Source organism: Mustela putorius, unplaced genomic scaffold (assembly GCF_011764305.1).
Source record: "Mustela putorius furo isolate JIRA1106 unplaced genomic scaffold, ASM1176430v1.1 tig00003898_pilon_pilon_pilon, whole genome shotgun sequence".
Taxonomy (NCBI): domain Eukaryota; kingdom Metazoa; phylum Chordata; class Mammalia; order Carnivora; family Mustelidae; genus Mustela; species Mustela putorius.
The window spans coordinates 10,227,771-10,239,623 of NW_025422047.1; the positions used below are offsets into that span (position 1 = coordinate 10,227,771).

General features: G+C 40.4%; 1 long non-coding RNA gene across 1 annotated transcript in view; it reads right to left on the reverse strand.

Moving 5' to 3' along the window:
- LOC123388316 overlaps positions 1–11,853 on the reverse strand; it is a 33,219-nt gene that overhangs the window by 19,845 nt on the left and 1,521 nt on the right. Inside the window, exon 2 of the long non-coding RNA XR_006602875.1 lies at positions 8,646–8,755. This is a non-coding gene — a long non-coding RNA (uncharacterized LOC123388316). The remainder of the gene's footprint in view (positions 1–8,645; positions 8,756–11,853) is intronic.

The window sequence follows — 11,853 nt, forward strand, 5'->3', positions numbered from 1 at the left end:
CCAGGAAGAAATAGAAAACCTGAACAGACCCATAACCAGTAAGGAAATTGAAACAGTAATCAAAATCTCCAAACAAGCAAGAGCCCATGGCCAGATGGCTTCCCAGGGGAATTCTACAAAACATTTATTTTTTTTAAGATTTTATTTGTTTATTTGTCAGAGAGAGAACACAAGCAGGGGGAGAGGCAGTCAGAGGGAGAACCAGGCTCCCCACTGAACACAGAGCCTGATGCGGAATTTGATCCCAGGACCCTGAGGTCATGACCTGAGCCAAAGGCAGATGGTTAATAACTGAGCCACCCAGGTGCCCTCTACCAAACATTGGAAGAAGAATTAATTCCTATTCTCCTGAAACTGTCCCAAAAAATAGAAATGGAAGGAAAACTTCCAAACTCATTTTATGAGGCCAGCATTACCTTGATCCCAAAACCAGACAGAGACCCCATCAAAAAGGAGAATTACAGACCAATAACTGTGATGAACATGGATGCAAAAGTTCTCACCAAAATACTAGCTAATAGGATCCAACAGTACATTAAAAGGATTATTCACCACAACAAAGTGGGATTTATTCCTGAGATGCAAGGTTGGTTCAACATCCTCGAATCAATCAATGTGATACAATACATTAATAAAAGAAAGGACAAGAACAATATGATATTCTCAATAGATGCAGAAAATGCATTTGACAAAGGGGAGCAAGAGCAAAAATGAACTCTTGAGACTTCATCAAGATAAAAAGCTTTTGCACAGCAAAGGAAACAGTCAATAAAACCCAAAGAAAACCGATGGAATGGGAAAAGATATTTGCAAATAACATAGCAGATAAAGTGCTAGTGTCCAAAATCTGTAAAGAATTTATCAAACTCAACACCCAAAGAATAAAAAACCCAATCAAGAAATGGGCAGAAGGGCGCCTGGGTTGCTCAGTGGGTTAAGCCGCTGCCTTCGGCTCAGGTCATGATCTCAGGGTCCTGGGATCGAAGCTGCTGCCTTCGGCTCAGGTCATGATCTCAGGGTCCTGGGATCGAGTCCTGCATCGGGCTCTCTGCTCGGCGGGGAGCCTGCTTCCCTCTCTCTCTCTCTGCCTGCCTCTCTGTCTACTGTGATCTCTCTCTCTGTCAAATAAATAAATAAAATCTTTAAAAAAAAAAAAAAGAAATGGGCAGAAGACATGAACAGACATTTCTACAAAGAAGACATCGAAATCACCAACAGACATATGAAAAAATATTCAACATCACTTGGCATCAGGGAAATACAAATCAGAACCACACTGAGGTACCACCTCACACCAGTCAGAATGGCTAAAATTAACAAGTGTGTAAACAACAGATGTTGGTGAGGATGCAGGAAAAGGAGAACCCTCCTACACTATTGGTGGAGATGCAAGCTGGTGCAGCCACTCTGAAAACAGTGTGGAGGTTTCTCAAAAAGTTGAAAATAGAGCTACCCTACAGTCCAGCATTGCACTACTGGGTATTTACACCAAAGATACAAATGTAGTTATCCTAAGGGGCACGTGCACCTGAATGTTTATAGCAGCAATGTCCACAATAGCCAAACTATGGAAAGAGCCTAGATGTCCATCAGCAGATGAATGGATAAAGAAGAAGTGGTAATATATACAATGGAATACTATGCAGCCATTAAAAAATGAAATCTTGTCTTTTGCAATGACATGGATGGAACTAGAGGGTATTATGCTAAGTGAAACAAGTCAATCAGAGAAAGACAATTATCATATGATCGTGCTGATATGCGGAGTTTGAGAAACAAAACAAAGGATCATGGAGAAAGAGAGGAAAAAATGAAATGGGACAAAACCAGAGAGACAAACAATAAGACTCTTAATCACAGGAAACAAACAGAGGGTTGTTGTAGTGGAAGAAGATGGGAGGGAGTGGTGGCTGGGGGATGGACACTGGGGAAGGTATGTGCTATGGTGAGTACTGTGAACTGTGTAAGACTGATGAATCACGGGGCTCCTGGGTGGTTCAGTGGGTTAAAGCCTCTGTCTTTGGCTCAGGTCATGATCCCAGGGTCCTGGGATCGAGCCCCACATCGGGCTCTCTGCTCGGCAGGGAGCCTGTTTCCTCCTCTCTCTCTGCCTGCCTCTCTGCCTACTTGTGATCTCTGTCTGTCAAATAAATAAATAAAATCTTTACAAATTAAAAAAAAAAAAGACTGATGAATCACAGACCTGTACCTCTGAAACAAATAACACATTATACGTTAATATAAATAAATAAATAAACAAACAAACAAACTTTTGCAATATTCACAAATAGGTCTTTCAGGAACATATATATTCATTTCTCTTGCAAAGATATCTAAGAGTGGAACAGTTGGGTCACAGGATAGGCATTTGCTTAACTTTGTAAGAAACTGCCAAAGTTTCCAAAAGGCTGTATAATTTTTTACTCCCACTAACAACACGTGAGAAATTTAGGTGCTGCACATCTCACTACCATTTGATATTGTCATGGTAAAGTCCTATCTCATTGTGTTTTTAGCAAACTTTGTATATCATTTATGTACAACAAAATGTGCCCATTTTGTGTAGCATTTTAATAAGTTCGACAAATGTGTGGGTGTGTATGTGTGTGTAGCCACCACTACAATCAGACATAGAACATTTTCACCTTCCTCAAAAGTTCCCTTGTGCCCCTCTGCAATCAGTTATCACACCCTCCCCAGCTCCAAGCCACCACTTTCTTACTTTCTATCACTGTGGATTAGTTTCACCCATTCTGGAATTACACAAAACCTTAACCATGCAGTATGTAGTTGTAGTGACCATGAAAACGCACCACTGAAATCTGCGTTTGGGGGCATAAATAACTAATGACCCTACCTGCTGCATTTTGGGATCTACCACCGCATTTGCACCAAAGCCACACTTCCCACAGGCTGATCCCAGCCAATGACAGAGCACAGCAGGGCTATAAAAGCAGGTCCAATGCTGTGATAGGCAAGATGCCTCCAACAAGTGCTTTTGACTTGAAGGTAATTTTTTAAGGATGTAATATTTATTGAATTGTTTTTTTCTTGCCAGGGCCTGTTCTTCAGGGCCATTTTAATATTCATTAGGTCTTAGGTTAATTGGTACATTAAGCCAATAGATTTGCTCACATTTTTGAAGGTAAAATTGGTGTATGACATATTAGTTTCAGGTATACAACATAATAATTCAGTATTTGGGGTTTCTAAAATAATTTTATCTTTAAGTAATCTCTACACTCAACTTGGGGCTTGAACTCACAACGCCTATCTCAAGGGTCACATGCTTTACTGACTCAGCCATCCAAGCACCACAATAATTCAATATCGTATATGTTACTCAATATAATACAATAACTCAATAATTCAATATTTGTACACATTACAAACTATTCACTTATCAATAAGTGGGTGTTACCATCCATCACCATTCAATTAATCTCCTTCAACCATTTTGCCCACCTGCCTGACTTAAAGGTTCTTCATCAGTCCAAACCTTTCTTGGAATGATGCTGTAGGACAAGACTCTTCCATTCAAAGATTTATTTCTTCCTTCTCTCCTTCCACAGATGTCAGACCTGTACCTTGGTCTGAAGGCTCTCTCTGTCTTTCCCTAATCCTTCCCTATAGTGGTTTAAGATATGCCCATAAATTCATCGACATTCTCTTCAAAAGGCAGAGCCTATTTCCCTCCTCTTGAGAGTGGACTAGACTTAGTGACTTGCTTTTAATAAATAGACTAAGACAGAAGTAATGGTGTCTAACTTCCAAAACTATGCCATAAAAGGGCATTGTGTCTCCTTCTTTTCTCTTTGTTCATTTGCTCTGAGAGAAGCCAGCTGCCATGTCATGTGGGTGCTCAAGTAGACCTAGGGAAAAGCCTACATGGTGAAGGAACTAAAGATTTCCGGCCAATAGCCATGTAAGTGAGCCATATTGGAAGGAGATATCCAGCCTCAGTCAAGCCTTCAGATTACTATAAACTCAACCAACAACTTGACCACAACCTTATGAGAAATCCTAAGCCAAAATAACTCAACTAATTTGCTCCTAGGTTTCCGATCCTTAAAAACTATGTGAGATGATAAATATTTGCCATTTTAAGCTGCTACATTTTGTGTTGATTTGTTTCAAATTGATAGATAACCAATATACTCCCCAGATAAATCTCTTGCACATCTTTTTTAAGATCTTATTTATTTAATGGGCAGAAGATATGAACAGACACTTCTCCAATGAAGACATACAAATGGCTATCAGATACATGAAAAAATGTTCATCATCACTAGCCATTAGGGAGATTCAAATTAAAACCACATTGAGATACCACCTTACCCCAGTTAGAATGGCCAAAATTAGCAAGACGGGAAACGTGTGTTGGAGAGGATGTGGAGAAAGAGAAACCCTCTTACACTGTTGGTGAGAATGCAAGTTGGTGCAGCCACATTGGAGGACAGTGTGGAGATTCCTCAAGAAACTAAAAATAGAGCTTCCCTATGACCCTGAAATTGCACTACTGGGTATTTACCCCAAAGATACAGATGTAGTGAAAAGAAGGGCCATCTGTACCCCAATGTTTATAGCAGCAATGGCCACGGTCGCCAAACTATGGAAAGAACCAAGAAGCCCTTCAATGGACGAATGGATAAGGAAGATGTGGTTCATATACACTATGGAGTATTATGCCTCCATCAGAAAGGATGAATACCCAACTTTTGTAGCAACATGGATGGGCCTGGAAGAGATTATGCTGAGTGAAATCAGTCAAGCAGGGAGAGTCAATTATCATATGGTTTCATTTATTTGTGGAGCATAACAAATAACATGGAGGACATGGGGAGATGGAGAGGAGAAGGGAATTGAGGGAAACTGGAAGGGGAGGTGAACCATGAGAGACTATGGACTCTGAAAAACAACCTGAGGGTTTTGAAGGGGCAGGGGGTGGGAAGTTGGGGGAACCAGGTGGTCGGTATTAAGGAGGGCACGTATTGCATGGAGCACAGGCTGTGGTGCAAAAACAATGAATACTGTTACGCTGAAAAGAAATAATTTTTTTAAATTCCAAAAAAAAAAAAAAAGATGTTATTTATTTATCTGACAGAAAGAGAAAGATAGAGAGAGAAAGAGCACAGGCAGGGGGAGTAGCAAAGAAGCAGTCTCCCTGCTGAGCAGGGAGCCCAACACAGGGCTTGATCCCAGGACCCTGAGATCATGACCTGAACCAAAGGCAGCTGCCTAACCAACTGAGCCATCGAGGCACCTCTATTTTGCACATCTAATTATGTCCTGGCATTATTTTCCCAGAAGACCAACTAACAATATTCTTTTGTATTTTGTTTCTTTTGTTCAGAATGATGTTTTTACTTTTTATCTATGTTGTGTACATTTGTAGTTTCTTTTTTATCTTTATATTGCATGAAGATACCACAATTTTTTTATCCATTCTCCTACTGATGGACATTGGATTGTTTCCAGTTTGGGGCTATTATGAATAAAGTTGCTATGAACAGCCATCACAACTCTCTTTTTGCAGACACATGTGTTTTCATTTCTCTTGGGTAACTGTCCAGGAATGGAACTACTAGGTCATAAGACAGGTATTTGTTTAATTTTACAAAAAACTTACAAATACTTTTCTAAAGTAGTTATATCATTTTATACTACTAGTAGCAGTGTATGAGAGTTCTATTTGTTCTACAACCTTGCTAACACTTGGTGCTATAGGTCTTTTTAACTTTTGCCATTCTGTAGGTGTTAAGTGATAGTGCACTGTGGTTTTTTTTTTTTAATTTTTAAAAGATTTTATTTATTTATTTGACAGACAGAGATCATAAGTGGGCAGAGAGGCAAGGAGGGGTTGGAGGTAGGGGGAAGCAGGCTCCCCGCTGAGCAGAGAGCCTAATGTGGCTTTCAATCCCAGGACCCTGAGATCATGACTTGAGCCAAAGGCAGAGGCTTAACCCACTGAGCCATCCAGGGGCCCCTGCACTGTGGTTTTACTTTGCCTTTCCCTAGGGCTAATGATGAACACTTTTTCCTGTATTTATTGGCCATGTGTGCATCTTCTCTTGTGGCTGTCCACTCAAACTGTCCACTTTATAATTAGGTTATCTTCCTCTATAGATGTCTAGATTAAAAAATATACTTGATCACGTTATTTGTCAGATTGTTCATTTTGAGTTCATTTTGGCTCATACTTCTTTAAAACATTTCTATTTCAAAGTCAAATCTACAAAATAAGTTAAATTTTTAAAAGTCTACCTTCCCATCCCTGGCTGCCTCACAGTCTGCTTCTTCTGTCCTCCTATGAGTAGGAGGTTTTAAGTTTTTGGTTTATCTTTGGAGTCATTATTCTCTTTCTCTCTCATTTTTCATTTGACTAGACAGGAAATCAGGATGGATCTACCTTTAAAATACTATGCGTCTAGGGCACCTGGGTGGCTCTGTGAGTTAAAGCCTCTGCCTTCGGCTCAGGTCATGATCTCAGGGTCCTGGGATCGAGGCCCGCATTGGGCTCCCTGCTCAGCAGAGAGCTTGCTTCCCCACTTCTCTCTGCCTGCTTCTCTGCCTACTTGTGATCTCTGTCAAATAAATAAAAATTTAAAAATTTTTTGAAATAATAAAATACTAAAAATTTTAAAATACTATATGTCTAGAATCTCACTGATTGTTACCATCTCCACTGACATGCTCTAGTCTGAGTTACATCATTGCTTACCCAGATCATGGCAAGATCCCTGAGAGACTTCCCACTGTAACCCTTACAATATCTACAGTCTATTATTCTCAACACAGCAGCCAAAGTGATCTTGTAAAAATCTAAGTCAAGCCATATCACTCCTCTGTTTATTTTTATTTTTTAAAAGATTTTATTTATTTATTTGACAGAGAGAGAGAGAGAGAGATAGCCAGAGAGGGAACACAAGCAGGGGGAGTGAGAGAGGGAGAAGCAGGCTTCCTGCTGAGCAGGGAGCCCAGTGTTGGGCTGGATCTCAGGACCCTGAGCCGAAGGCAGACACTTGACAACTGAGCCACACAGGTGCCCCTCATCCCTCTGTTTAAAAGCTTGCATATGTTCCCCATTTCACTCAGAGAAAAAAACCAAAGTCCAACAATGCCTATAAGGAAGGCCCTATGAGGGCACCTGCTTGGCTCAATCAGTTAGGCATCTGACTTTCTATTTCAGTTCAGGTCATGAACTCAGGGTTGTGAGATCAAGCCCCGCCTCAGGTTCCACATTCAGTGAGGAGTCTGCTTGAGATTCTCTCTCTCCCTCTGCCCCTACCCCTACGCCCATGCTCACTTGAGTGCTTTCTCTCTAAAATAAATGAATCTTAAAGAGAGGTGCCTGGGTTGCTCAGTTGGTTAAATGTCTGCCTTCTATTCAGGTCATGATCCCTGGGACCCGGGATAGAGCCCACATCAGGATTCCTGCTCAGCAGGGAGTCTGCTTCTCCCTCTCCCTCTGCCCCTCCATCCATTTGTCCTCCTTCTCCCTCTCGCTCAAATAGATAAATAAATAAAATCTTTAAGGAAAAAAAAAAAAAAGGGAAAGCCCATGTGATCTGGTCCCTGTTATTCCCCTAATCTCATCTCTTACTCTTCTTTCTCTTACTCCTCCATTCCAGCTACAATGGGCACCAGCTATTCCTTGTATGTACCAGGCACACCGCCACTTTGTACTAGCCATCCTCTTTTTCTACAAGACTCCTCTGCCAGATATTCAAGTGGCTATCTCCCTTATTGTCTTCAAATCTGCTCAAGTCTCATATTCTCAATAACACTTAGCCCATTTAAAACTGCAACCTCAAGATGCCTGGGTGGCTCAGTTGGTTGAGCATCTGCCTTTGGCTTGGGTCATGATCCCAGGGTTCTGGAATCAAGTCCCATATCGGGGTCCTTGCTTGGTCGGGAACCTACTTCTCCCTCTGCCTGCTGCTCCCCTGCTTGTGCCTTCTCTTCTGATAAATAAATAAATAAAATCTTAAAAACAAAACACTGCAACCTCTCCTATCCCTTCACCATTCTTCCCCATGACCACAGCCCTCATCAGCATTCTCAGTCACACTTACCTTTTTTTTTTTTTTTTTTAAAGATTTCATTTATTATTTATTTGACAGAGAGAGAAATCACAAGTAGGCAGAGAGTCAGGCAGAGAGAGAGAGAAGCAGGCTCCCGCTGAGCAAAGAGCCCGATGCGGGGCTCGATCCCAGGACACTGAGATCATGACCTGAGCCGAAGGCAGCGGCTTAATCCACTGAGCCACCCAGGCGCCCCTCAGTCACACTTACCTTATCTTCTTTTTTGCCACAGCACAAATCACTTCTGACAGACTTTATCATCTAACTCTTTACTAATTATCTGTCTCCCCCACTAGAATGTAAGCCCCACAGGAGCAGGAGTCTTTGTGTATTGTGTGCACTAGCGCATGGTAAGTGCTCAATAAATATTACTGAAAGAATGAATAAGTAAATTAATTCCAGACATTGTTCTGAGCATATTCAAGAGATTGTCCCACTTAATTTTCAATTATTATTTGCAATTATTATAATTTTTATAATTATTATAATTTGCAATTATTATAATTTGCAATTATTATAATTTTACAGAAGAGGAAGCTAAAGCACAGAGAGGATAAGTACCTTGCCCAAGTTCACACGTTGGCAATTGTGGAAGTTAGTTTCATAGAAGCAGCTGTGTTTGAGTTTGGTCATACTCCTTAAATCCTTTTTGGAATGAGATGGGACTTGTTCTATAAACAAAGCAAATCAAAAGGGTAAAGTAAATAAATCACTAAATGAGAATGAGGATGAACCAAAGCAACCAAGGAAAAAGAGACAACCTGAACAGAAAGTTCTGAGGAATGACTGAGGGATGAGGTGTCTGGGTGGCTCAGTCGGTCAAACATTTAACTCTTGGTTTTGACTCAGATCATGATCTCAGGATTGTGGGACCAAGCCCCACCATGGGCTTCACGCTCAGCATGAAGTCTGCTTGAGATTCTCTCTCCCTCTTTTCCTTCCCCCAACCCCCACTCATGCTTTCTATCTCTGTCTAAAATAAATAAAATCTTTAAAAAAAAAAAAAAAAGAAAGAGTGAAGGAAACACAAGTGGTTCAGATTGACTGACTAAGGGTTAATGCAAAGTATTTGCAAGAGGTGATGTTAGAGGGGCACCTAGGTGACTCAGTCAGTTAAGCATCTGCTTTTGGCTCAGGTCATGACCCCAGAGTTCTGGGATCAAGCTCCATTTTCCCTCTCACTCTTCCTGCTTGTTTTCTCTCTCTCTCTGTTAAACAAATAAATAAAATCTTAAAAAAATAAAGAGGTAATATTAGAAAGAGAAGTTAGGGTATATTATGAAGGAAGCTAAGAAAAGAACTAAGAAGGAAGGGAAAGGGTAATTGTGGTTTTGTGATACTGGAAGGGAATGTTACTTCTTCAACTCAAGCACTCCTTCAAGGCAAGGAACTCTATTCTACAAATACCTTTAAAAAATCATGTAAAATTTGATTCACACACAGGCATGGCCTCAAAACTAAGTTATACACTTAGATTTGGATTACCTTTAAGACCAGCATCTCTACCACCCCAAGAAAACCCATAGAGTTCCTGTAGTAAGAGGTAGCTTTGCTCAGAAGGCAAAAGAAAAGTACTGACCACAGACCAACACTAACTTCCATCTCACAGGCTAAAGGAATGGGTAAGGGAAAATAGTATCTCTAAATGTTGCTTTTTTTTACTCTTGGGAATTACTTTCTTCAACAAAAGAATGAGGGAAGTGAGGGAGAAAAAGGGGTAAATATCTTCATTGTCCTTTTGCAATGTTCTTTGGGGAGAGGATAAATCCAATGCCTGTGTTTTTCCCATTATTTAATGTTAGAAAATAGCAATTAGGAAAATTATCCAACAGATAATTACTGTGGACCTCCTCTGTGTGCCAGACATAGTAATAAATGTAAGTTTCTCCCCCACTTCAACCTTTTTAGAGATGATTCTACTCAGTGCCTCCGCAGATAAACCAGCTGTTCATGCTAAGAGGTGACCCTATGGCTGCCAGTATACATTATGATCACATTATTTTCCCCAAAAGCCAAGGATAAAACTCTGACACAGCAATCCTGTAATCCAACACTCCTCTCTTTGTGTAAAGAATGCTTTATAGGCAGAACAGAGTACAGGGTGGGAATCTGAGCTGCATGCATCTCCTTTTGGATATTTTAGTTGATAAGACCATGCAATCCAGAAGAGCAGGCTGGAATTCTGCCAAATGAGCTCAGATCCTCAGAAAAACTAATGACATTCATCAGGCTAGAAGTAAGGGAGGAGTCAGTGTCTCTTCTTTATGAATTACCAGAGCTGGCTTAAGTCCTGTGGAGACCTTAAGCATTGAAAGCCCTCCTCTCCCACATACACATCATTTAGGATGAGTGCAATTAATCTTCACAAAGTTCCAATTTTCTTAAGAGGACAACTAAACTTTTAAATTTAATTTAAATGCCAAATATGAAATTGTTTCCAGAAAATACTTAAATATAGCCCTCCTACTTTGTTAAATATGTGCATAATTCACCCATTTGATAACTTATCACTACATATTATGAATTGGTAAAGTTCTGAGAATCCTTTAACTGGCTTACACTTAGCCAAAGCTACAATTACCTTTCATACTATTCCAGATTTATACAGTTTTCTGCCTTATGCCCACTGCAGTACACACCCAAGGAAAGAGCCTATTATAGCATCTTCCTTTTTTTTTTTTTTTTTTTAGTATCTTCCTTTTGCATCTCCTCTAACCTCCCCTTTCAATGGTAGATCCCTAGAGACCCCTTCTGCAATTCAAGAGCCCTTCACCACAAACAGTTTGAAAAGCATTGGTTATAATCACTACATCTGTTAATTCTACACGACAAGAGTGTGGAAGAAACTATAGAATAAGGGAGTTCCCAAGAGATCATATTGGGGTGCCTGGGTGGCTCAGTAAGCTAAGCATCTGTCTTTGGCTCAGGTCATGATCCCAGGGACTGGGGATCGAGTCAAGCTCCCTGATCAGTAGGGAGCTTCTCCCATTCCCTCTCCCCCTGCTGGTTCTCTCTGACAAATAAATAAATAAAATGTTTTTTAAAAAATCATATTCTGTCATTCCAGCAGTCCATCGTTGAAGGAAATACCAAAGTGGGCTCTATAACCACCACATACTAATGGGTGTTCCTCACAATCATGCATAACACAGGTGCCCAATAATCCCTTTGGACTGGTCTTTGAGTGAGATCCTTTTATTATTAGGCTCCTGCCATAGCACCCTCTTCCTAAACACAAAATGGGTTTTTATGTACTTTGCAATTCATGCATCTATTTCTTCAATATTTTTTTCAGCTTTCTGTGCCTTTTACATATGTGCATGTTTTCTGTCTTCGGCTTTAAAATTCTGAAACATAGATACTGATGCTAAACACCATAGTTTTCTTTATAGAGCATTGTGTACACAGTGCTGTGTGCCATTTGATGCTTGAAAATATTTTCTGATAATATGATGATGACACTGGGATCATCACCCAATGGCTGGGATTAACCAAGAAAACCACGAAACCAAGAAAAGAGTGGGGTAATTAAGAGATACCCCCAGTCAGTCTTTCTAGGACATTTTCTGCCTTTTAAAGAACAGCCTGCTGAATGCTCATCCAGCATGTATGTGCAATTTCAGTATTATCATAGTTTGCCTTTGCAGCTGTAATTAACAAAACCTAATTCTAGCAGGGCCTGAGATCATAGACCTGAATCTGTGCCCTTACCATCCATCTGATCAGTGTGTGGTCCTTCCCTATACTTTTCAGGTCTATTGTCTAACCT